The following is a 27,812-nucleotide window of genomic DNA, read 5'->3' as shown; positions in this document are numbered from 1 at the left end:
AACCCATAATTCATCGGTCTCAACAAACACAGCGCAAAAAGAAGATTACATCGAATAGATCTCCACGAGAGAGAGGGAGAACATTGTATTGAGATCCAAAAAGAGAGAAGAAGCCATCTAGCTACTAGCTATGGACCCGAAGGTCTGAAGTAAAGTACTCACACTTCATCGAAGGGGCTATGATGTTGATGTAGAAGTCCTCCGTGGTGGATGCCCCCTCAAGTGGAGCTCCAGAACAGGCCCCAAGATGGGATCTCATGGATACAGAAGGTTGTGGCGGTGGAATTAGGTTTTTGGCTCCTGTTCTGGTCGTTCGGGGATACATAGGTATATATAGGAGGAAGGAGTGCGTCGGTGGAGCATCGAGGGGCCCACGAGGTAGGGGGCGCGCCCAGGGGGCGCCCTCCACCCTCATGACCGCCTCTGGCACTGATTGGAGTAGGGTCCAAGTCTCCTGGATCACGTTCGGTTGGAAAATCACGATCCTGAAGGTTTCATTCCGTTTGGACTCTGTTTGATATTCTGTTTCTTCGAAATACTGAAGAAGGCAAAAGACAGCAATTCTGGGCTGGGCCTCCGATTAATAGGTTAGTCCCAAAAGTAATATAAAAGTGGAAAATAAAGCCCAATATAGTCCAAAACAGTAGATAAAGTAGCCTGGAGCAATAATAAACTATAGATACGTTGGAGACGTATCGAGCATCCCCAAGCTTAATTCCTGCTCGTCCTCGAGTAGGTAAATGATAAAAAATAATTTTTGATGCGGAGTGATACTTTGGCATAATTTCAATGTAAAACTTCTTAATTGTGATATGAATATTCAGATCCGAAAGATTCAAGACAAAAGTTCATATTGACACAAAAATAATAATACTTCAAGCATACTAATGAAAGCAATCATGTCTTCTCAAAATAACATGGCAAAAGAAGGTTCATCCCTACAAAATCATATAGTTAGTCTATGCTTCATTTTCGTCACACAAAGATGTTCCCAACTTCTATACCCCCGATGACAAGCCAAGCAATTGTTTCATACTTAAATAATCTCAAACTTTTTCAACCTTCACGCAATACATGAGCGTGAGCCATGGATATAGCACTATGGGTGGAATAGAATATGATGATGGGAATTGTGTGGAGAAGACAAAAAAAAGGAGAAATTCTCACACTGACGATGCTAATCAACAGGCTATGGAGATGCCCATCAATTGATGTCAACATGAGGAGTAGGTATTGCCATGCAACGGATGCACTAGAGCTATGAATGCTCAACAAAAGAAAACTAGTGGGTGTGCATCCAACTTGCTTGTTCATGAAGACCTAGGGCATTTGAGAAGCCCATCGTAGGAATATACAAGCCAAGTTCTATAATGAAAAATCTCCACTAGTATAAAAAGACAACTTATGAGACTCACTACATGAAGAACAAGGTGCTACTTTGAAGCACAATATATGAGACTCACTACATGAAGAACAAGGTACTACTTTGAAGCACAAGTGTGAAAAAGATATAGTAGCATTGCCCTTTTTTGGCCTTTCTCTTTTTTTTATTTGGGCAATGCTCTAATAATGATGATCATCACACTTCTATTGATTACAACATAAGGATTACAACTCGAAACTTAGAACAAGATATGACTCTATATGAATGCCTCCGGCGGTCTACTGGCATGGTGCAATGAATCAAGAATGACATGTATGGAAAATAATGCATGGTGGCTTTGCCACAAATACGATGTCAACTACATGATCATGCAATGACAATATGACAAAAGTAATGTATGTCATGATGATGATGATGGAAGTTGCACGAAATGGCTATGGAAATGCCATAATAGGTAGGTATGGTGGCTGTTTTGAGGAAGATATAAGGAGGTTTATGGGTGATAGAGCGCATCGTATCACGGGGTTTGGATGCACCAGCGAAGTTTGCACCAACTCTCAAGGTGAGAAGGGCAATGCACGGTACCGAAGAGGCTAGCAAAGGTGGAAAGGTGAGAGTGCGTATAATCCATGGACTCAACATTAGTCAAAAGAACTCATATACTTATTGCAAAAATTTAGAAGTCATCAAAAATCAAGTACTACGCGCATGCTCCTAGGGGGATAGATTGGTAGGAAAAGACCATCGCTCGTCCCCGACCGCCACTCATAAGGATGCACAAGCCAGGTACACTTCATGTTTCAAATTTGTTACATAACTTTAACCATACGTGCATGCTACGGGACTTGCAAACTTCAACACAAGTATTTATCAAATTCATAATCACCCAACTAGCATGACTTTGATATTATCACCTCCATATCTCAAAACAATTATCAAGTATCAAACTTATCTTAGTATTCAACGCACTCAAAAGAAAGGTTCACATATCTTGAATACCAAGTATATTAACATTATGAAAAAATTACAATGCTATTAACGACTCTCAAAATAATCTAAGTGAAGCATGAGAGATCAATAGTTTCTTTAAAACAAATCCACCACCGTGCTCTAAAGATATAAGTGAAGCACTAGAGCAAAAATTATCATGCTCAAAAGATATAAGTGAAGTACTATGAGCAAAACTATCAAGCTCAAAAGATATAAGTGAAGCACGTAGAGTATTCTAACAAATTCTAATTCATGTATGGCTCTCTCAAAAAGGTGTGTACAGCAAGGATGACTGTGGTAAACTAACAAGCAAAGACGCAAATAATACAAGACGCTCCAAACAAAACACATATCATGTGGTGAATAAAAATATAGCTCCAAGTAAATTACCGATGGAAGTGGACGAAAAAGGGGATGCCTTCCGGGGCATCCCCAAGCTTTGACTTTTTGGTGTCCTTGGCTTATCTTGGGGGTGCCATGGGCATCCCCAAGATTAGGCTCTTGCCACTCCTTGTTCCATAATCCATCAAAAGAATTCACCCAAAACTTGAAAACTTCACAACACAAAACTCAACAGGAATCTCGTGAGCTCCGTTAGAGAAAGAAAACAAAAGACTACTTCAAGGTACTGTAATGAACTCACTATTTATTTATTTTGGTGTTAAACCTACTGTATTCCAACTTCTATATGGTTTATAAACTATTTTACTAGCCATAGATTCATCAAAATAAGCAAACAACACACGAAAAACAGAATCTGTCAAAAACAGAACAGTCTGTAGAAATCTGTAACTAACGCAAACTTATGTAACTCTAAAAATTCTACCAAAATAGGAAGTCCTGGAAAATTTGTTGATTGAACAGCATCAAAAAGAATCAACGCAAAAGAACGTTCCTGTGATTTAAGATAACTATATTCGTGCGCGCAAAGTTTCTGTTTTTCAGCAGAATCAAATCAACTATCATCTTAGGTTATCCTATAGGTTCTACTTGGCACAAACACTAATTAAAAGATAAAACCACATCCAAACAGAAAGATGGATTATTTATTCCTAAACAGAAGCAAAAACAAAAAATACAAAATAAAATTGGGTTGCCTCCCAACAAGCGCTACCGTTTAACGCCCCTAGCTAGGCATAATAGCAAGGATAGATCTAGGTATTGCCATCTTTGGTAGGCAATCAATAAGTGGCTCTCATGATAGATTCATATGGTAATTTTATTTTCTATCTAGGGAAGTGTTCCATACCCTTCTTTAATGGAAATTGGAATCTAATATTCCCTTCCTTCATATCAATAATTGCACCAATCGTTCTAAGGAAAGGTCTACCAAGAATAATAGGACATGAAGGATTGCAATCTATATCAAGAATGATAAAATCTACGGGCACATAATTCCTATTTGCAACAATAAGAGCATCATTAATTCTTCCCATAGGTTTTTTAATAGTGGAATCCGCAAGATGCAAGTTTAGAGAGCAATCATCAAAATCACGGAAATCTAGCAACTCACAAAAAGCTTTGGGAATAGTAGAGACACTAGCACCCAAATCACACAAAGCATGAAACTCATAATCTTTAATTTCAATTTTCATAGTAGGTTCCCACTCATCATAGAGTTTTCTAGGGATAGAAACTTTCAACTCAAGTTTTTCTTCATAAGATTGCATCAAAGCATCAACGATGTGTTCGGTAAAGGCTTTATTTTGACTATAAGCATGAGGAGAATCTAGCACGGATTGCAACAAGGAAATATAACCAATCAAAGAGCAATTTTCATAATTAAATTCCTTGAGATCCAAAATAGTGGGTTTAGCAACATCTAGGTTTTTATTTCTTTCAATCCCACTTTTATCAATTTCATCATCAAGATCTAGAAACTCCGGATTCTTAGCACGCCTTCTAGGTAAAGGAAGAGCATATTCAGTTTCATCAAGATTCATATTTCAAAACAAGGATTTAATGGGGGACACATCAATAACTTTTAGATCTTCATCTTGATTTTCATAGGAATTGGAAGAACACGCTTTAATAAAGGCATCTTTGGAAGCACGCATCCTAGTGGTTCTTTCCTTGCACTCATCAACGGAAATTCTCATGGCTTTGAGAGACTCATTGATATCATGCTTAAGAGGAATATATCTAAGCTTTAAAGAATCAATTTCAAGAGAAATTCTATCAACGTTCCTAGCCAAATCATCAACTTTAAGCAATTTCTCTTCAAACAAAGCATTAAAATTCTTTTGTGAATTCATAAACTCTTTAACACTACTCTCAAATTCAGAGGGCATCTTATTAAAATTTCCATAAGAGTTGTTGTAGGAATTTCCATAATTATTAGAAGGATTACTAGGATAAGGCCTAGGATTAAAATTCCCTCTATAAGCGTTGTTTCCAAAACTATTCCTACCAACAAAATTCACATCCATAGATTCATTACTATCCTCAAGCAAACTAGACAAAGGCATATCATTGGGATCAAGAGGAGTATTTTTAGGAGCAAACATCTTCATAAGTTCATCCATCTTTTCACTCAAAACATTGATTTCTTCTATAGCATGCACTTTTTTACTAGAAGATCTTTCGGTCTGCCATTGAGAATAATTAGCCATAATATTATCAAGCAATTTGGTAGCATCCCCTAACGTAATTTCCATAAACGTGCCAACCGCGGCCGAATCTAAAAAATTTCTAGAAGCAAAATTCAATCCGGCATAAATTTTTTGTATGATCATCCATAAATTCAAACCATGAGTAGGGCAATTGCGAAGCATTAATTTCATTCGTTCCCAAGATTGGGTAACATGATCATGATCAAGTTGTTTAAAATTCATGATATCGTTCCTAAGAGTGATAATCTTAGCGGGAGGAAAATACTTAGAGATAAAAGCATCTTTGCACTTGTTCCAAGAATCAATACTATTTTTAGGCAAACATGAAAACCAAACTTTAGCATGATCTCTAAGCAAAAACAGAAATAACTTCAATTTGACAATATTATTATCCGTATCTTTCTTCTTTTGCATATCACACAAATCAACAAAATTGTTTAGATGAGTAGCGGCATCTTCACTAGGAAGGCCAGCAAATTGATCTTTCATAACAAGATTCAACAAAGCGGTGTTGATTTCACAAGACTCGTCATTATTAAGAGGAGCAATCGGAGTACTAAGGAGATCATTATTATTGGTATTCGAGAAATCACACAATTTGGTATTATCTTGCGCCATGGCAACAAGTAATCCAACACACAAGCAAACAGAAAGGCCACGGGAAAAAGGCAAACGGGAAAGAGAGGTGGAGATTGGGAAAGAGAGGGCGAATAAAACGGCAAGGGTGAAGTGGGAGAGAGGAAAATGAGAGGCAAATGGCAAATAATGTAATGCGAGAGATAGGGATTGCGATGGGTACTTGGTATTGTTGACTTGCTTGGGTGAGCCTCCCTGGCAACGATGCCAGAAATTCTTCTTGCTACCCCTTGAGCATTGCGTTGGATTTCCCCGAAGAGGAGAGGATGATGCAGCAAAGTAGCGTAAGTATTTCCCTCAGTTTTTGAGAACCAAGGTATCAATCTAGTAGGAGACCACGCACAAGTTCCTCGTACCTACACAAAACGATAGCAACTCGCAACCAACGCTTAGGGGTTGTCAATCCCTTCACGGTCACTTACGAGAGTGAGATCTGATAGAGATAATATTTTTGGTATTTTTGATAGATAGATGCAAAGTAAAAAGTAAAAGGCAAAGTAAAAACAAAGCAAGTAAATAAAGTGATAGAGATTGATATGATGAGAATAGACCCGGGGGCCATAGGTTTCACTAGTGGCTTCTTTCAAGAGCATAAGTATTCTACGGTGGGTGAACAAATTACTGTTGAGCAATTGACAGAATTGAGCATAGTTATTAGTATATCTAGGCAATGATCATGTATATAGGCATCACGTCCAAGACAAGTAGATCGAAACGATTCTGCATCTACTACTATTACTCCACTCATTGACCGCTATCTAGCATGCATCTAGAGTATTAAGTAAAAACAGAGTAACGCCTTAAGCAAGATGACATGATGTAGAGGGATAAATTCATGCAATATGATAAAAACCCCATCTTGTTATCCTCGATGGCAACAATACAATACATGCCTTGCAACCCTTTCTGTCACTGGGTAAGGACACTACAAGATTGAACCCAAAGCTAAGCACTTCTCCCATTGCAAGAACTACCAATCTAGTTGGCCAAACCAAAAAGGATAATTCGAAGAGACTTGCAAAGATAACTCAATCATACATAAAAGAATTCAGAGAAGAATCAAATATTTTCCATAGATAATACTGGATCATAAACCCATAATTCATCGGTCTCAACAAACACACCGCAAAAAGAAGATTACATCGAATAGATCTCCACGAGAGAGAGGGAGAACATTGTATTGAGATCCAAAAAGAGAGAAGAAGCCATCTAGATACTAGCTATGGACCCGAAGGTCTGAAGTAAACTACTCACACTTCATCGGAGGGGCTATGGTGTTGATGTAGAAGCCCTCTGTGGTGGATGCCCCCTCCGGCGGAGCTCCGGAATAGGCCCTAAGATGGGATCTCATGGATACAGAAGGTTGCGGCGGTGGAATTAGGTTTTTGGCTCCTCTTCTGGTCGTTCGGGGATACGTAGGTATATATAGGAGGAAGGAGTATGTCGGTGGAGCGTCGAGGGGACCACGAGGTAGGGGGCGCGCCCAGGGGGCGTCCTCCACCCTCGTGACCGCCTCTGGCATTGCTTGGAGTAGGGTCCAAGTCTCCTGGATCACGTTCGGCTGGAAAATCACGATCCCGAAGGTTTCATTCCGTTTGGACTCCGTTTGATATTCTGTTTCTTCGAAATACTGAAGAAGGCAAAAAACAGCAATTCTGGGCTGGGCCTCCGGTTAATAGGTTAGTCCCAAAAGTAATATAAAAGTGGAAAATAAAGCCCAATATAGTCCAAAACAGTAGATAAAGTAGCATGGAGCAATCAAAAATTATAGATACGTTGGAGACGTATCAGTGTCCACCGCCCGCGCCCCAGGAACCGCGAGTGGCCTAGTTTCTTCTGTAGTACTCGATCTTTATTAGGTACCTAGCCAGTGATGTATTCGATATATAATATTCGAGACGATGTATTCGAGATTATATATATAATTTGAGACGATGATGTATTCGAGATTATATATTAATCGAGACGATGCATATAATATGTACTATATATATGATTCAGTTTTTCCTTATTGATTGCATCCATGCATTGTAATTTGAATACTAAATTGATTTATATTTCTTCTGTATTAGTTAAGTAAAAGCTATGGCGGACAATACCGGCAGAGAGAGAGAAGAGGAATTGTTCGACATCATACGCAGCCCTCATAGGCTAGATGGTCTGAATGAAGCAGATGACGGCTCCCAATATCTGAACAATACCGGAGAGGGTGATGAAAAGATATTCGATCTCGACGACCGAGCTGATGAAGTCATGAACTATGATTATGATTATGATGACACAGACAATGTTTATGATGACACAGACAATGATGATCTTCAAGTAACAAAGACTACCGGCGAGGTATATTTATATAAGCAGGCATCATGGTGATCATCACATGTTTTTTTTATTTGAAGATATATTAACGAATCGATCTTTCGTCTTTCAGCCCTCCGGATTTAGCAAATCTGCTTCTACAGACAGCAGGACAAAGCGAGGTCCGGGCAGAAAGTTGAAGGAGGGTGTAAAGTACAACATCGAATCCACCAAACCTAGTGGCGAACCCCTCACGCCTAAGAACATTGCGAACAAGTGGACTTGTCAGTGCGGAGTTCTTGTGAAGGACCAATTCCCGATCTCCATTCAAGAATGGAAAGAGCCAAAAACTAAACGTCCAGGTGTTACTTGGGTCGACAACAGAGCAAAAAAAGCCCTTTGGGAATCTCTGATGGAACATTTCACCCTACCAGATTATTTCACTGAAGTAGATGTGGAGAAAGTCAAGGGTGCTGCTCTTAAGAAGATGGCAATTGCATTCAACACCCACAAGAAAACTGTATGGGCCAACTACCTCGCTGCAGAAAGGAAGACTCCAGAATTCACGGGAACACTGGAGAAGCAAAGAGAACACTGGGCCGATTTCGTGAAATTCAAGGAATCAGAATTATCTAAGGAACAGTCGATAAAAAACAAGGCCAATGCCGCAAAAAAGACGCAGTTCCATAGGCTGGGTCCAGGTGGCTACGCGGTGGGAATGCCTAAGTGGGATACGTCTGAGCAAGAGATGGAGGATGCAGGGGTCACTCCGGTTACTAGGAGCTGCCCCCCCCCCCCCAGGTGCAGAACTTGGTTCTATGCGCATGGGGGGGCGTTGGACCCGAATACAGGCCTGGTTTCGCAGAAGGCAAGTCCAAAAGTAGCCGAACAAAAGATACTTGACGCAATAGAAGAAGCTCGAACGGGGGTGTTCACGCCCAACAGAGAGAACGACGAGCTTACACGCGCCCTGGGAAATCCTAAACACCCAGGAAGAACACAAGGCAAGGGCGTTATTCCCTGGTATGAGGGATTTTCAGAATGGAACGAGGACTACAGGTCCCATGCAAGAAATAAGATGGAGGAGGAGAAGAAGAGGAAGTAGGACGCAGAACGCCTTCAAGGCCTAGAAGCAAGGCACGCGAACTTGGCACTCAAATTCCAGTAGCAGCAGCAGCAGATCGACTCACTTAGCCAGGAAAGGGGGTCTCAGCAGCGGCAACAGCAAGCGGATGATCGTCCAGCATTGGATAGCAATCCATGCCGAGAAGCAACGTTGGTTCTGCCCCGGGTGACACACTGCTGGATACATACCTTGTGGATGACATCATACAGAACACTAACTGTGAGCTACACTCCAAAATGAAGAACATATCCATGAAGGTGGCGAACGACATTGCTTTTACAATTACCCCCGAAGCAACCTTCCATTGCACCCTGATTCCAGAGGGCTATGCTCATGTCTTGGTTGATGAAGTGGTGGACCCATATTCGGGGCTGCAGCTTGACATTCCTGGAAGTGAAGACGAGCGCACTCTGGGAGAGGCCATACATCGTATCATCCTATGGAGAAAGGATTTCATCATCTTTCGAAGTCCACCGACACCGCGTCGTCTGCCGACTCCTCCTCGAAGTCCGCCATCGAGTCAGCAGACTCCCGCTCCTCCAAGTGCACGAACGCGTGAGCCGACTCCTCCTCTAAGTCCGCCACCTCGTCCAAGTCCCCGAACGCGTGAGCAGACTCCTGCTTCATGTCCGGCACAGCGTCAGGCCACTCCTCCGGTTTCAAGTCCGACACCGTGTCAGGCCACACCTCCTTCTTCAAGTCCGGCACAGCGTCAGGCCACTCCTCCTGCTCCAACTCAGCCACGTCAGTCGTCTTCGCCGTCTCAGCAATCGCAGAAGAGACACGCCGCAGCTATGGTGCGTAGCGGTACGAGTCGAGGTAGTTCAGGAAGTATAGACGGAGACAAGCGATATAAATATGGTCCAAGCCTCGCTCCTCTTCCTCAGAGGCCTTACGACATGATCGACAAGCAAAACACAGCCATAGTGCAGGCCCAAATGGACGCCCATTTTGCACATAAACCGGCACCGCCGCCAAGGGAGAAAGTGCCTGAGGAAAAGATTGACCACTTCATTCCTATGGCTAGAGCATCAGCTCCCAAGCCTGTTGACTCAGACTATGAGCGCCAAATCAGGAAGTCACATCGAGCACGACTACAGAAGGAAGCAAGCTCGAGCTCGAGCCAACAAGCAGCGGGCAAAAAATGTGGGAAAACCGTTCCCCAGCTGGGAGAACAGGCGGCGCAATCAATCCCCCCGCTTGTTGTGCCAACAACACATGAGAGGAGGACGCACGCCCAATATTATTGTGGGCAAACCGTTAACGTTCCCCAGCTGGGCGATGTGGTAATAATGGAGGAGCATATAATGCAGGCTGAAATGCTCAAGATCTCTGTTGGATAACTCCTCGAAATCGAGCCCATGTCTCCGCTTAGAGAGGAGGAAATAAAACGAAAATATGTCCGGGGCCAACCTTTGGTCGAGCCAGACAAGATCAAGAACCTCCCAACGAGAATATATGAATTGCATCAATGGTACATGAACATTACCAAGATTTCCAATCGAGAGTCCCTCATGGTGAATGTCAAGGAGGAGCATTACTTCCATGAGAAAGCTCTGTCCCTTGAGTATTCAGAACTATTTCAGTTATACAATCAAGACGCACTCGACAAATCTATCGTCAGTTGCTACTGTCTGTAAGTGATTTCTTTCTGTAATTTAAGTCTCAAGCTAGCAGTGATCATTTTGATCAATCATTACATGTAATTATCCTCACTATATACTCTTTTCTGTGGTATTATATGCAGGATGAAGATGTATGAAATGAAAAAATCTGGACGCTATGGCATTGGGTTCATTGACCCAAATACCATTAATGAGTACACATGAACTCTTTCAACTTGTCGAGATAGTTTAGAGGAAAGCATGATGGAGTTATTTAAGCGCCTCAATTCCAGTGAAGATATACTACTTCCTTACAACTTCCTGTGAGTCACACTGTCTTGTACTACAAATTCTGTTTTTGCTTACTAGATGTTAATAATTAAGTATATAGGTTTACGATAGTTGATTAGTGTTATGCACATGCCCCTTAATTAAGACATGCAAACATGTGCGCATGCCGTTTCCACTGGATCTTGTTAGACATTAAAGTTGACAAAGGAACAGTTGAAGTACTGGACTCACTGCTGAAAGAAGAAAGAGACTACACCATCGTGAAGGCGATAGTCAACAGGTAATTTCAATCATTATTAACTATATCTCGGCCTATTTAGTTTGTCATTTCCTGATATGAACTATTTAATAACCCCTTTATTAATTTTCTTTGCCGGCGGGCAGGGCTTGGGCAAAGTTCATCAAGGTGACTCCACGCAAATGGGCAAAAAGCTGTTTTGGTATCGACCAAAGGTAATTAATTAAGTAGTAATCTCTTTAATTCTTGTTTCAATACCATTAATTAATTATCATGCTTGATTAATCATTATCTGATTCAATTCCATTCTCGTAAAGGCCCTGAAGCAGGCGCCGGGGAATGATCTGTGTGCATTCTATGTTTGCGAGAACATTCGCATGATGACGTCCGAAAGGAGCAGATCTCAAAGACAGGACTGGGTACGTTTTTCAGAAACTAGTCACACCATTATCGATATCTAATCACACAACTAATACACATGCATATTAATCTTCTTCTTAACAGTTCAGAGAGGTGCGGGAGCAGCTCCTACCAGCGGAGCACATACTAGCACTTCAAGAGGAAATAGCGGGATTTTTGCTCGACCAGGTCATAGATTCCAAAGGAGAATACTATTACCCGCTACCGCCCCCATGAACCACTTGTCATCGTGCTCCGAAGGCACCAAGGCAACATGTAGGAGAAATTGTATATGTATATACATGTGTATGTGGAATAATTAATGGTGTTGGTTGTGAGACATTCGATGATATATATTTTTATATATATGCGGTTCTACGTACTAGAAAATCTATTTATATATATGTATAACATGTACAATTTATAGTATCGTAAAATACCAGCAAACAAAAAAGAATTAAATGAAAAACACAAAATTAATGGAAAAAAACCAACCCTCCAGTACGGTTGGTGTTACCAACCGGTACTAATGGTCTACCAGCACCCGGGCCTGGCCCGTGCCACATGGTGGCACTTTAGCGTCGGTTCGTGCCGAACCGGTAGTAAGGGGGGGAAGGGGGCTTTAGTCTCCACTCTTTAGTGCCGGTTGTAGAACCGGCACTAAAGGCCCTTACGAACCGGTGCTAAAGCCTGATTCTGCACTAGTGTTCCCATATAGGTACTTGGGATTACAGCTAGCAATCCGGAAACTAACCAGAGCAGAGTGGCAGCCTCTGCTAGATAGTGCGAAGAGATTCATCCCCGCGTGGCAGAGATGTCTCATCCAAAGACCAGGGCGCCTCATCTTGGTCAAATCAGTAATTGCAACAAAACCAATCCACCATTTCATAGTCATGGATGCACCTTCTTGGGTGTTTGAGGGGTTGGACAAGTGGATGTGTGCACTTTTTTGGGCCGGAAAGGACAAAGTAAACGGAGGGCGGTGTGTCGTTGCGTGGAACACCATCTGCATGCCTACCTGTTTTGGTGGTCTGTGCGTCAAAAATCTGAAGTTGCGGGCTTTGGCTCTCCGGGTACGATGGGAATGGCTGCGGAGAACGGGTCCTGCTAGACCATGGCAAGCAATTCCTATGATCAAAGATAAAGAAGCCAGACAAGTATTTGATAGCCTCGTGTGTATTCGGGCCGGAGAGGGAAGCAAGGTATTATTCTCGAGAGACCAGTGGATCCACGGGTTCGCTATCAAGGACATAGCCCCGATGATATATGGGTATGTGGACAAGCGCACGAGAAACCGTAGAACGGTGAGGCAGGCCATGATGAATGGGAGTTGGATACAGGATGTGACGGGCGATCTGTCATTCACGGCTCACATACAGCTTATGCAGCTCAATCATGCCATCCACTCCGCCATCCGGGATGAGAGCACGGCTGATGTATTTAATTGGCCAAGTGATGCCTCAGGAGTCTACACGGCCAAATCGGCTTACCGGAGGCTGTGTATGGGGATGGAACGAGCACCGTTCGACGCTTGCATATGGAGGAGCTGGGCACCGCTCAAGTGTAAGATCTTCGCGTGGTTGGCCACACAACACCGGCTATGGACATCAGATCGACGCGCAAGGCATGGATTGCAAGATCATACATTTGTTTGCTACACATGCCTGCAAGATGAAGACACTGTTGAGCACATCCTCATATAATGTGTGTATGCTCGAGAGGTCTAGGAAGGATGCCTTGACTTACTTCAAATCAATGTGAGGAGGCCGACACACATGACGATTCACTTCAAATCAAGACGGCACAAGAGCTCAAGGCCAACATTACCAATGAGCTCTCTGTATGGAAGAGAGCGGGTGTTGGAGTAGGAGGATTAGAATGTTTTGTGAGAGAGTAGGCTTGGTGTGTTAGGCGTTGGTGTGTGGTGGGTTCTAAACTTGCAACGTTGTTTGCATCCTTCATCAGTTCTTGTATATGTCTTTTCTGTCTTCTATAAAAGTATGATACGCCACTGACGTACTCTCGAAAAAAATATCATTGTCTTCACACGCCGGCTTCGTCCCTGATTCCAAAGGTCGCCATCCAAAACTTGATCGAAGACTTCCTCACGTGAACTTGACAAATCCTGCGCTGCCTCGGGCTCGGATAGATGATCATCTGCTTTGTTTTTTGCCTGCCGGGGAGGTGTGTGACGCCTGAGCCCTTATATGGCTATTTAGCAAGTTAACACGGCAGGGAAACACGGCCAATGCAGGGTGATTGGATGCCGGAGATTGAGTCCCTAAACTTTAACTTTAGTTGGCTTTATCAATTTAATATAAAGTCGGGCGCTGTCTAAAAAAACATTTGACAGTGTGGAGGGCTCAGATATAAATACCCTCCTCCCTCTGCATCGTCACTCCACAACAACTTCACAGACAACAACTCAGATAGTAGATCGACCGATCCACCATGGATGAATCCAAGTGGTTGCGCCTCGGCGGTCGGCTACTTCCTTAGTGGCGTGCTGACGGTCGGCACTGCAACTCTCGCCTTGTGAGTCCCGATTCAGACAACCATAGCGGTCCAAGCAGCAAGAAATTTCCAATTAGATCAAACGTATAGGCATACTACGTGATTGTTAAATTACTAATCAAACTCATACAGAGAAATTATAAAAAAAAATCCAAAAAATGCTGCCCCCAATTTAACTCTGTACATGCAACACTGCTGCACAAGGAGGATCCAGTAGTTCAATGTTGCAACCACACGACACTTAAAAAAATTCTTTAGCTAAATCATACGAAGCGGGGCTGACGGCTGCGACGGGGTGGTCAACCTGGCAGTGGCGAAGAGCAGAAGACGACGGCCTCAGGCGCACCCTTGTTTCCCTACTCGGTAGGTTGTTTGCCAGCGGTGTGCTCAGATCAGAGGCAAATTCCTCCTCGACGTCGGCATCGAGGTTGTTTGTCGGCGGCAATCCCACTGGTTCATGGGTGGAATAGGGGGCAGCCATGACAGAGCGTAGGCTTGGGGGGCTGGTTGGGACCTTGGCAACCGCCACGACCGAATACTCTGTTGCGTCAACGACCAAGGCCAATGCAGATCAGGGGTGACTGGATGCCGGAGATGGAGGCGGGTGTGGCGGCGGTAGCTTATGTGGCCGGCGCTGCCGTTCCCCTGCTCGCCAGCGTGAGCTCCTCTTTCCACCCGGCCGTGATTGCGGGCGCCACCGTCGCCGGCTTCGCTGCGGTTGGATTCTACTCTGTTAAGATCGCGGGACGAACGGCCACGGTGGGAGCGATCCGTCTCGCTGCATGCGGCATGGCGACCCTCGCTCAGCCGGGTACTTTATTTTGCTCGAACTTCCCCGTCTTTTCCATGAGAAGGCATGAGTGTGTTCTTGCATGTCTTCTGCCAGCCATAGGTGCTCTGCCAATATAGGTTCTAGTCTAGTTCCCCGATATAAACGATGATTCCTTTAGAAAATCCAAGCGGTTTCTTATGTATACTAGTAGAATGCCCGTGCGTTGTCACGGGCTTTTTAGTTGTTCGTTCTGATTGCATACGTATACATGTATTGCTGTATATAACTCGATGAATTTTTGGTCCCTTACACAACATCGTGTCAACACCCTTATCGATGGATTCTTCTTGAACATCGGCATAATACATCTCCATCACTCTCATACTCTGCAAAAATAAGCATATAAAAATACATTTTTTTTGTATTATCATGTGCAAAAAATATATAAAGAAGAACAATTATTTGTATGCATCTCTTCCAATTGTATAAGACTCGATCAATTTTCAGTCCATCCATCATAAAGCTTTTTCAATCGATATTCTGAAAGCATCATCCAAAGCCATCAGTTTTTATCTATATTCTATAAAAGTGAATATATATAAACACATATTAGATAAGCCCATATATAATATATATTCATTTTCCCTCAAAAATATATTCATTGGCCATCTGCTCGCTTCAAACAGGTGACTGTTTTATGTCGGAGTAAGTGGCATCGTGTTTTTTAGTATAGTGACTCGCATCCCAATTTTAGTAAACTATAATAGACTCGCCTGTAAATCACTTGTTGGTAATTATGCTTCAGAAATGACTTGCTAGAGTATGTGATATTTTTTGCTATATAAAAAGGATGTGACATTAATTTTCCTCGTAGCAAACAATCGCTTTTCCCTAAGAAAAGAAAACAACCGCTATGTTTTTTCCCATCTTAAAAAAGCAGTCCACTCTCGGATTCTCACCCCATGGCACAATGCTCACACTCACATCTCATGACCCTGGCCTGCTCTCTTCGCCACATCGTCGTTGCTGCCTTCTCTCCCCTCCACGGCATCTCACTGCCGCCTCCCCACAACGCCACATCATTCAGCCCGCACCTCCTTTCATGATTGTCTCTTCTTCCCTCCACGGCGCCCTCCTCCTCTCCTTGGCACCCCAGGCCAATTCCTGGTGCCAAGGAATGCACACTATCATAGCTGAGACCAGCACAATGTGCTTTTGCTGCCATGATATACAACATGATATATATCCGAAAATGATATATATCATGCATTTTTCGCCTCTTTTTTTCTTTTAAAAATATTGTCGAGATATGTGCCCGTGAGTTGCCACGAGGCCAAAATTTATTGGGAGAAATCCTGAAGAGAATCGGCCAAACTTTATTGGGGCAAATCCTGAAGAGAATCAATAACCGGTGCCCCGCACCGTCTCACTCTTCGTGGAAACTGTCAGTTTGCAGAATTGGAGTGCGGTGACGACCTACTACGGTACATCTCCAGCTCCACCCCCACTCATGATCAGCTTGCTCTGCCATCTATAGAGTTGTACACTATCTCTTGAAACATGGTGTGAATAAATCAGAAGGCCGGAACAAGAATTAACTTAGATTCTGGATCATAGGAGAAGAAAGTTGTAATGTGGTATAAAATGCTAATACAATCCTGTATATAGTATAGCCTAATTTCTAACTATTCTATGTAGCATACTGCAGTACGAGGAGACACGATATAACGATCCCACAGTCACACATCGGTTTACACAATGAGAGGTTCAAGCCCGAGCCCAAAGTAGAAAGGCATGTAGTTATGCATCTCTAACCATTACGCAAGTCTCTAAAAATCATTCCCTGGTGTTGTGCGAGCACCAATTGGCCATAGTCGGGTGGATCCTGTTGGATACACTCTCCCACAACCTAGCATTATAGCTTCCTCCGTTCCCAAATATAAGTCTTTTCAGAGATTTCAATATGGACTACATACGGGTGAGATTTCAATACAGTCACCCGTATGTAGTCTATATTGGAATCTCTAAAAATACTTATATTTAGGAACAGAGGGAGTATGTATCAAGAGCAACATTTTGAGTCAACAGCTCGTGTAATCTACCATAGAACCATTTGATAAATATAAGTTTATTACAGTACCATATAGAGTGAAAAAGGAACCAATTTTTCGTACATATACAATAGATGAGATGGTCTAGACCATGTTCTCAGGCCAAAGCAAACAGGAAAATTGTGTTTATTTGTAGAGAAATTCGGACAACTAAGCATCCTCTGTAATCTACAGAAAAGTAGAACATAGAAATTAGCACAAGAGTATAAGAAAGGGTATATTTGTAGTTTTTAATATTAGTGAGCATCAAGTCAAGTAAATGGTTCGTTTGGAAATACATTTTACTATATAAAATATTATACATGGACATGCTTTTTTGTAAGAAAAATACATATACATGCTGGACAAGCAAGTACCAGATTATGAAAGTATTTCTCTATCCTCCCCTGAGATGACCAATTATGAAAATTTTGGCATCAGTTGCGAGCCTGGGATGAACACTTCCTCTAGCAGTGTCCTCCCTCCCCAACATGCATCTCCTATTTGGCTCACTTCCTCCCTTTCATATCTTCTCCGACTATAGCAAATTTCTGATTTATGGTCGAGTGCATCAATATTAAAAAGAATAATGACTGGCAAGATACATGCTTCTCTGGCACACAACACTCCGTGCTGCGCCATCATCCACACCACGTACAATTATCTTATTTCCACATGCGCGCATATGATTTATAACATTCTTTGATACAAATAGATTAACAATACAAATATTAATTTTTGACATAATCATATCACCATTCTCCATTTATCTTATAACCAAAAATATATCGACGAAAATGCAGATGGTGCTCGAGGTTTCATGTTTAAAGATGTTGTCTCTACCTAATCAACTTTGCACCTACCTCATTTTGTATCAAAGTAGCTGATGGTGGCTACTGGACTTGGCTATTATATATTTTTATATTAACAGACATAGTTTAATCAATCATGTAACACCATGTCCAGAGCATAATACAATACTTTTTATGCAACAGAGGTAATAATCAATGTTGGCGCACTAAGCACTTGAACACAAATGCATACTATCATCAACCATGGCACTGCAGCTCTCTTTGCTACATCGAACCATTCAAATAAAATTTTGCTGACAAAGGAGAAGTGCAAAAGGCAGGCCTAGGTTGGGTACAGTTACCTTCATCAGCTGGCATGCTTTGATTCTTTCTAAAAAACAAAGGATTTACATTGGGAAACTTCAGAGAAAAACTAACTGATTATTTCTTCTCATTTCAGACCTGCAAAGGAACAAAAAGTGGAAAAAAAATATAATGTCGAATATTAGGGTAACATTCACAAGATAAACTACAAAATTTATATTGAATTTCGTACCATGCATAAGGGATAGTATGTGATAAACTGATAATATGGATGCTTAGAAGACTAGTTATTAGCTCTAACTGCTGGACACCATTTTTAAGACAAAAGACAGCTCTCCTTCTAGTAGCTGAACAAACATGCACCTGATGCTCTAGATTTCAATGGAAGGACTCTGAATTTATGTCACTCTGAAAGTCAGTGAAGAAGTACGTTACTTAGTTAGGTGGCAATATCCATTGAAAGCCTTTTTGCTCCATGAGAACCAGCAAAAATTAAAATACGTAGAGTTGAAAAACCATCTCCAATCCAGCCAGCAGGCTATTTAATTTCTTATGACCTTGTATGAAGATGTGATTAACACATGTACCTTTGAGTAGCACGTATCCTATCTTGACATGCTGATCGAAGCTGAGGTTGCCCAAGAATTCGTACACCCATCTCCTTGACCAGGTGCGCCACTAATCCCATGGCACTGTTGGCAACAGCGCAGGTAGCCAGAAGGACACCTTCCATCGTACCGAGCCTCTCGACGAGCTCTCTAAGTGCCGCGCCCAGATGTCCTTGTGCTCGTGGTAGCGCACACTGTCTCTGATCCATGAAAACATACACAAGTCATTTTGTGGAGACAATAAGAACAAATAAAAGTAGAGGATAACTCTGTCACTCTTTATGCTGGCCTCAGCTCAGTTCGCCGCTTCAACACCTCTAGAGCCACATATTATAGGCACTCCCTATAATAACCATGAATCGCTCACACACATTTCTTTTGGTTACAAAATTCAAATTTCAGTAGCACTACAGATATAGTAGTAAATTGTAGATACAATGTGAACAAAGGAGAATTGTTGAGGTTTCTTATCCGCTATGCATTCTACAGACATTCAACCAAATTAATTAGTCAACGGGCTTGAAGAGGACAAACCAGCCAAAATTAGTGGCCTTGAGAGGTTGGTCACCCAATTGTTCAAGAAGAAGTTCAGCCAAGGCGTCGAGCAACTCGCGTGGACGGCTGAAGTCTAATTTATAAACACATTAGCCAATGCATTAATGAATATGCTGAAGCCTTCTTCAGACCACTTGCATCGTCATCAGGAACGGTGGCTTGAACCAAGTAAATCTCAGGCATCATTTTCAGAAGTGAAGAGATTGGCTGCAAGGGCTTCGCTGCAATTGTTTACTTAAGCAAATATCTAAAGTTTAATGTAGTCCAACTTCGCTCCTGAATCTTTTTTAGCAATAACAAAATCATTTGCTGCTCTTGTTTTTTAAATACACATGTACCCCATGATGAGACTGAATGCTAAATAATTCAGAATGATTGTATTACATGCTACAAAATCTTAACTGCTCAAGAATTCAGAATGATTGGAGATGGAAGAATACTGCTCTCCTACAACCGGTAGAATCGTAAGCAATGATGCGGCATTTGCCACTTTGAAGAACAATCCATATTGCAAGTGATAATGTGAAGCAGAGATATCCTTGAACACCATCATGAGTCTGGATGTGTGCAATTATATGTCGTCAGTCAAATACAGTAGTTGATGGGCTAGAACAAGCTTGGGGATAATGAATGGCTGGACATAATCATCCATTGACGACTCATCCCGTGGTCTAATTACCTTCTGATGTTGAAGGGCCTGATGATGCCGGGAGCGCCAGCTCCACCGAGGACGCAGCTACTGACGCACTTGGAGGTGCACCGAGCCGCCTCAGGCGACCCCGTGTGCTTGATCCGCTCATCTTTCAGTTGCCTTCTGCTACCTCGGAAGAGGACGGGTGTCCTCCGGCCACCGCTGTCCCGCCACGCCATCGAACCAACGTCCACGTTGTCAGGCCTCCATCCCCCTGGGGTCTTGCCGCTTGAGGGAGAGGGTAAGAGGGGCGGGCTTGGGGAGAGAGAGGGGCTCTACCAGATTCGCCACAGCTGCCGCCGCCAACTATGTCTTCGCCCGTCCTCGCTATCCTTCCCCTCCTCCCCAGCACAGCGCCACCGCTGCCCCTGTTTCTCAACCCAAGCGGTGACGCCCCAGCCCCTCCACCCTCTCAGCGACGCGGCTGGCGCCCCGCTCCCATCCTCAATGCCCGCAAAAACTGGGGAGTGGCAGTTTATTGTTTAGCGGGTGGCTTATTTTTAAAACTCGGGAGTGGCAGTTTATTTTTTAATCCGTCGAAATAAACTGGCCTTAAGATTGTGTATAGGATTATTGTTTCCAATTAATAACACGCTGCCATCTCTCTATAATTTTGTTTCCAGGAAATTTAATCCGCGGCAGCCGCAAAATAAGCAAAACTATCAGATCCGAAAAGCTGCTTCCAGATCCAGCACTCCGCATGGAAGGGGAGCCTCGCCGCAAATGCCTCTTGCCTGGTAAGTGGTAACCCTAGGACTAAAAGATCTCAGTTCGTTAGTTAGGAATGCAACAAACTAAATAACCCATTGATCCACACATCTGGCCCCGTTACTCACCTAGATAGGCTCTTGGCCAGTTGGCCGGCGTGGCATGGAGATCCAGAAGAGCTTCCCGTGCTCTTGGCAGCCGCCGGAGCCACGGCACGGTCGGCGGCAGCGACCAAACGCAAACGCAAGTACGTCCCGGCTTTTTTTCTTGGTGGCATCAAATAATTGCTACTGATATATGGGTTTTTCCATCATATTTGTTGATTGATCGGCAAACATCACTAGTACAGGCAGACTTTTCCTTTTCCCTTTTGTTTCTCTAGCGTAGGCAAAACTATTCTCTTTTTAGTATTACTAGCAAAAGGGCCCGTGTGTTGCAATGGGAGAAAAAATAATCATAAGCTTCAACGGCGACGACCACATTTTGTTCACATCTCATCGCATGATTTTGAAATTTGATCACAAATGCAAGAAATTTTTACTTTTTATAAATATATTCACAAATTGAAGCAATGGTCACATTTTCAAAAAAGTATCATGGTTGTCAAAAAAATGGTAATTCAAAGAATTATTCTAAATTTCAAGGAACTTTTTTTAAAAAAATACTATAATATTCCGATCCACCCCAATAGTTAATTCTTCAAAATTCACGCGGGTATATTCACGAAGACTCAGAAGCATTACTGTTTAACAACATACCTTCGATCATTTATGAAGATTTTTGCAATTTTGTGAACATTTTTTACTCTTTACAAATATTCTTTAAAAAATTGTGACATTTTTCTATATTTGAACTGTTTTAAAGCATTTTCTTTTTAATCGGAGAACAATTCTAGAATAGATGAACATTGTTTTTCGAAATTGGTGGATTTATTTTGAAATTCACATACATTTTATGAATCAATAAACTCTTTTGTAATTCATGAACTGTTTTTAAAATTTTATGATGTTTTTTAAAATGCATGAATTTTTTTAAATTAGCAAACATTTTGGTCAATTTCATCAATGATTTTTAATACACGGGATTTTATTCAAAATCGTGGACTTTTTCATTTTATGAACTTTTTTTTCAAAATTGCAAACATTTTTAGACACATGAGCCGGAGCAAACAGGCACTCAGTGTCTTCTCCAACGCGCAACAACGTATTACCACTACATTAATAATGAGTTAATGATGATTTTCAGAAAACAACATATCATTCAAATGTCTCATTTCGTTTATTTGCCACTATTTCTTTGCTTTGTTACTTTCTCTTCATGTCCTAGTCTTAGCTTCTCCAGACAATAACTTGGAGCTAATAATATGTCATTTTCCAAACAAAACAAGAAACGGAGGAAAACAACACAAGGAGAGCCTTGCCATATCTGATGCACAAAATAGAGTGGTTCACATTCAAGTATTTATTTGTTCACTGCATTACCAATAAAAGATTGCACATCAATGTTTTTTATGCTTACTTAAAACTAACCGACTCATTAAGCATATTGGCCTCGACACGAGAAACGCGTAGTTACGAAGTTACGCCGTGGAAAATTAACAAGGAGTATAATCTTGTTACTGAATTTAGACATACCAAAATGGGGGAGAAGTAACACGATATATCCCCTTGCCACAAAGCAGATGATCTTCCGTCTAGAAAAAGAGAGTACCTTCCCCTCACTAAACAATATACCACTGTAAAAAGGCAGAGTATCCTCATTTGCTTACAAACCAGCCATACCCAAGCACAGGAAATTTGACAAACTTTCAGCCTTTGATTTGCCCTCAGTGCAACGCACACCTCCAGTCCACTCGCCTCTATCAATAGGGCGTCATCTCTATGAATTTCCATCTCCAGCAAAAGCACTATTTAATAACAAAATTATCAATGGCCATGTTATACACTCTAAAACATATGCACATGTATACTGCTATACAAAGATTATATACATGATTTCTCTCTTTATCAGGTAGGTGCCTTGGATTATATCGCATCTTGCAAATAAATGCTCAACGCACAGCAAACCAATGGAATGGAGGCAATGCTCCTGGCAGGCAACCTTTGATGTACATATATATCATTAGATTAGTACTTAATGGAACAAACTTTCACCCTCACTATTTTTAGCATATTTCAGTTCTCTTAAAATTGTTTCTTGCCCTGATGCCGTTGCTTATCATAATTACCTTCATTCATGAGAAACAACTATAAAAAAATACCAGCTGGCTAGATCAAGCACAGTCAATAGTTCCGTATGGTACAAGGCAATAGAACATTTACATTTGGATTTGAATATGAAAAATATGACTACTGATAATAAAAGAAAAATATATCATCCTCACCTGCCATAAATTAGTTAATGCGCGGATGGCTGCCGACATATTTGGCCCTGTAGTTGGTAACCGCAACGCAACAACTTTTCGCTGCCTGCATTCCCTGCACTTGCCCATCTCTGTGTCACGATCATGCTCCTCGCCCTTGTTGCTGCCACCCCAAAATTCAGAAACAATAGACGCCTACAATGCAAAATTCAGTCCGTTTGAAGTCACAAGGAACTAAGGAACTTGGCCGGCTTCTTTGTGATGATACGAAGCATCCAGCATCATCACCGCATATGTGTAGACGAAAAAACAATTTGAAGTTTTTACCTCGTAATTAGAAGGCACATGTTGTGCACATATAAATGTCTGAACTCTGAAGTATGAAGCAGCATTGAATTGAGTGAATCCCATAATACTGGACACTGGACTATTTCAATCCATAGCACGAAAAGTCCTAGCGTGGCATAAAAAATCCTTTCCCTGACTGGAAAAGTGCTCATCGTCGATGACATGTTGTTCCTAAACTCGTCGAGTTGTCTCCATTTTCTTTCTTTTATGTTCAGCCTCATGCAGATTCGTGTTGCCTTGTTGACATCTGATTCATGGAGGAGAAGGACCCGATGCTTGTTTTTTAGACCTGCAGATCATAAATAAATGATTGTAAGAACATTACTGAATCTCAAGTGTGAATGAGCTAGTCCCTTACGCTTCATATATGTCCAACCAAGTACACATGACTGAAGCCTGACGACTCATGACTATGATACTGACGCTCCACAGTCCATACACAAATTTCACTTGCAACCCGGTGATCAACCATGAAGAGATCATAGAATAATTCCATCTTCTACTTAAGTACAGTCACAAGTCTGGACCATGGAGTGTGTGTTCTCCACGAATAGCCCAAAGACTAAATTAAACTGACGAAATAGAAGCATTCTTGTCATTCAATCAATCATAGTACTGTTGTGAAATTTTTACCAGATGTGGCGGCCATACCCTGAGGTGTCGATGACAGATTGACACTGTTCGCCTCCTTGATCGGCCATGAGGGGAGATAAGCAAGGCCGGCCTCCGTCGATTGCAGCCTGGAGAGCCAAGTTCGGGGAAGCCCGGGACTCAGCATCTGCATCCATTAAAAGCAGCTAGTACAACTATTTTTATTTCCGTCGCACTTTGAAGTCTGAACTAAAATTCGGACTGCACAAAGCTATGATCAATGTCAGAAAATATCAATGTTATGTTCTCCTGGTAACCATCAGCTTACAATACTACATGCTGATAACTTTGAACTTAGAATTGAACTTCTGTTTTAGGCAGAGATGCCCAACAAACACATCGAATGTTTAACCAACTTTTTGGCTGGAACAAACAAGTATCATGTACTGATATTGACTCAGGCAAAATAACATTGGAGAAGCTGAGCCAACTTTTTGGCTAGAGCAAACAAATAAAAAAAAGTTAGGCTAGCTATGTTCATCACCTTTATTCCACTACCTGCTCTGAACTCTTCCTGTTCAGTAGAAAATATTATTCTACAAAATTTGGGGGAAAATCTCCAGCTTAAAATCGAGCGATATATTGGCAACTAACTAATCCAGTTATGTGGACTGAACAAATATTTAGAGTTTCTACAATTGATCCTACATCCTACATTCAATTTATACCAGCTACAATACGAATAGGACGCATGGAGCTACTTGCTATAGGCTCTTCTCACTGAATGCAAATACATGATTTCTCATCATCACCAACAACAAATATCTACATTGGGTTTCTATATGTATGCAAGCTTCGTGAATTGCTAAAGTTTAATAAATTGTACAGAAAAAAAATAAGGAACCACCAATATAATGTTTCTTTTTAAGAACAATTTTCAAATTCCATCAGGAAATAATAGAAACATGTTCCATACCTTCAGTATATATTCCCAACACGTACTCTGTACCAGTGTCTGAAATTCTAGTTGCAAACAGACCAAAGGCTCCGACCCTGCACACATGCAAATTGGTACCAAGGAGAACTTATGCAGAAACTGGAGTATCTTGATCCTGCATACGAAACACTAAGCTTCATCTGTATAGTATAATAACTAAACTGTTTTGACTAAGATGCTGATGTTGGCAATTTTCAGTCGCGCTTGAGATGGCAGCAACAATAGCCAAAGCAAACAAACCAAATACACTATGGGGAAACATAGATGATACAAGGTGCCTTATATGATTTCCTGATTCTTTACTCAACAACATAAAGATGAAAGCAAACCAAATAAGGGTTTGTAGGATATAATTATGTTTCCATGTACTCAAACCGCCCAGCCTGTGTAGGGAGGAATATGAAAAATCGAATCCAACTATCCATGAAAACATTTGTGAATTCTATCTATTCACCACTAAAGTATGAAGGAATATATGCATCCAATAATTCTAGGATTCAGTTTGTTACACCCAATATTCATCATCACGTATCATCCCAATAAGAGCACGTACAAACAGAAAAATATAAGCCCTTGTATCATCCAAATATTCTTTCCCCGCGGCAGGGGGTAACAAACTCGTACCATATGGGGGAGTTGCCGGCGGGCTTGGATTAGTACCAGAGCGCGCTTTTCCTCCTCTCCTTTGTGCATCTCCGCCTCCTTGTTCGCTGCTGCAACATCTTACCGTGCCCATCGCAGTGCGTCGTCCTCCCCGGCTGGGTATGAACCACCTTGACCGTCGTGGTGCCGCCCCTTCCAGTCGTTCACCACTTGTGCATGACCGGCATGACCGTTTTGCCTCACAAGCACATAATTCAACAATATATGGGATATAAGAAGCAAGCACCATTGCTCATGTTACAGAAATATCTCTTAAAAACATCACTTTCTTTATAGGCAATGTAAAGAAAAATTGATGACAATTATTTTCAGCAGACCAAGAAAGAACGATGGTTATTTGCCAAGAAATACTAATGAAACTAACAATTACCATAGTACGTTCTAGCATATTAGAAATTTACCATGTAGTACAAAACCTAAGTATTGTCAGGAAGCATATACGTCAAATAAATACAGTGGAAAGGACCACAACGACATACCTGCATGAGAGCCACAACTTGAGCAGCAAATTGCAAAAGAACTTGGTTTGCTTGAGGAAATATCACATGTTAAAATCTCCATGGTTCCCTAGATGCATAGACATCATCACCCTGCAGGCAAACATGACTTACAAAAGCGGATCAGTCAACATCCATACTTACCAATAAATCCAGGAAATGTGAAAACATCTGCGCTGTGACGGCAAACACGACAACCACTTTAGAAATTTGAGCTTTAGTCATGTCATAGTATTTGGAACATTATAATGTTATTTGTACTGAACCTTGTGTCAGCCATTTGAATAATCACAACTAAAATGATATGTGACCTTCTATATTCCTTCTGTAAATGCAATGTTTTTACGAAATTTATATCTGGCTAAATTGACTGCCTAATGTCCATGCTTACATAGCACAAAAAGTGAACTCGATTAATGTCCGTGCTTATACAGCCCACCTTTCCCCCATACAAGGATGTACACGATTACTTTGTTTCTGAAAATATTGTTGACAGTGTACACGCACAACCTCAAAACAAACCTAATCATCACTGAAGCAGAAGATGCGGCTTGGGCTGGGCCTTGGCTTGATGCCGCGCCGGCTGGGGCGGCGGCCCATGCGAGTGCTGCGCGCGTGCGAGACGAGCGTCGTCCTCGTACATATGCTGGCAGGGACATGCAGCGGCGGCACTGCAGGTCGAGCGGGGCGGCGCTCCGGTGGCGGAGATGGCGGGACCTGGTCGGATCCGGGCGTATCTGGCAGGGGTGGATCCATTTCCGGCGGATTTGGCGTGGAGGCGGCCGGATCCGGCAAGATTGAAGGTCGGCGGCGCCATGGCCATTCAGCGAGCAAGAGGGAGAGAGTTGAGAGGAGATCTAGAAGAAGGAGGAGAAGGGAGAGGGGCGAGGCGGCGGAGCGGCCGGAGGTCCAACGGGGAAGGTCGCCGGCGGCGAGGCGTGGCGGAGATATGGGGTCGCCGGCGAGGCGGCTTGCCGGTGAGAGGTGAGCGGGGGCAAGATGGAGCTGCGGGCGGCGGTGCGGTCCGGTTCGGGCCTGGGGTTTACAGGGGCTTTTTTGTAAAACTGAAACGTTATATAGAGGCCAACTAAAAACAGGGACTGCGGGTTAATTTCTTACAAACCGAGGGACTTTTATGCAAAAGTCGCTAGCGACGACGGACGACAGAAACCCAATTTTTTTATTATTAGGTAAAGATAAAGATAAAGATTTAATGAGGGACATGTCGTTCCAGTTCAGGTTCATAAAAGAATTTATTAATCCTGGCGTTATTCTAATTTCCTTATTCAATCATCATGCTAAAGGATTCCCGAACCGAATGAGATATACCATGTAGTGGGAAGCACAAATTTAGACCACTTTCAGTTTCAGGTGCTGATTGTGTTTTTCTATTCGTTTAGACACCGATAGCTCTTCTCGTAGTGACTGAAGGAAGGTTCATTCTGTGTGGCACTAATCTATTTTTATCTGGTAACTAGAGCGGGATTCATTCCAATTAGGAAGTTAAGCAGATTCAACAGGGCGATCGATCTAAATATGATGCCTGCTTCTTCCTTGATGTTATGACATTTTGATCATTGCCTTGTTTTTTGCAGTAGACGGAACAAACGGCTCACCCTGCAGCGATCAAACTCACCAAGCTACCGTTATTTCCGAAGGCTCTTCCAGTTCCAGCAGATTGATATCACACATTGAGCTTCCAGAGGTATACTATATCGCATCC

General features: G+C 42.1%; 1 long non-coding RNA gene across 1 annotated transcript; it reads right to left on the bottom strand.

The window, feature by feature from the left end:
- Positions 1-22,172: 22,172 nt before the first annotated feature.
- Positions 22,173-24,118, bottom strand: LOC119289692. The gene is made up of 4 exons (XR_005141583.1): positions 23,993-24,118; positions 23,321-23,630; positions 23,015-23,188; positions 22,173-22,537 (listed from the first exon to the last, which is right to left on the bottom strand). It is a non-coding gene; the product is annotated as an uncharacterized LOC119289692 (long non-coding RNA).
- Positions 24,119-27,812: the final 3,694 nt, after the last annotated feature.

The sequence above is a fragment of the Triticum dicoccoides genome, chromosome 4A, assembly GCF_002162155.2.
Source record: "Triticum dicoccoides isolate Atlit2015 ecotype Zavitan chromosome 4A, WEW_v2.0, whole genome shotgun sequence".
In the NCBI taxonomy this organism is placed as follows: domain Eukaryota; kingdom Viridiplantae; phylum Streptophyta; class Magnoliopsida; order Poales; family Poaceae; genus Triticum; species Triticum dicoccoides.
Note: the sequence above shows the minus strand (reverse complement) of the source record. Positions and strands in the feature narration are given on the sequence as shown.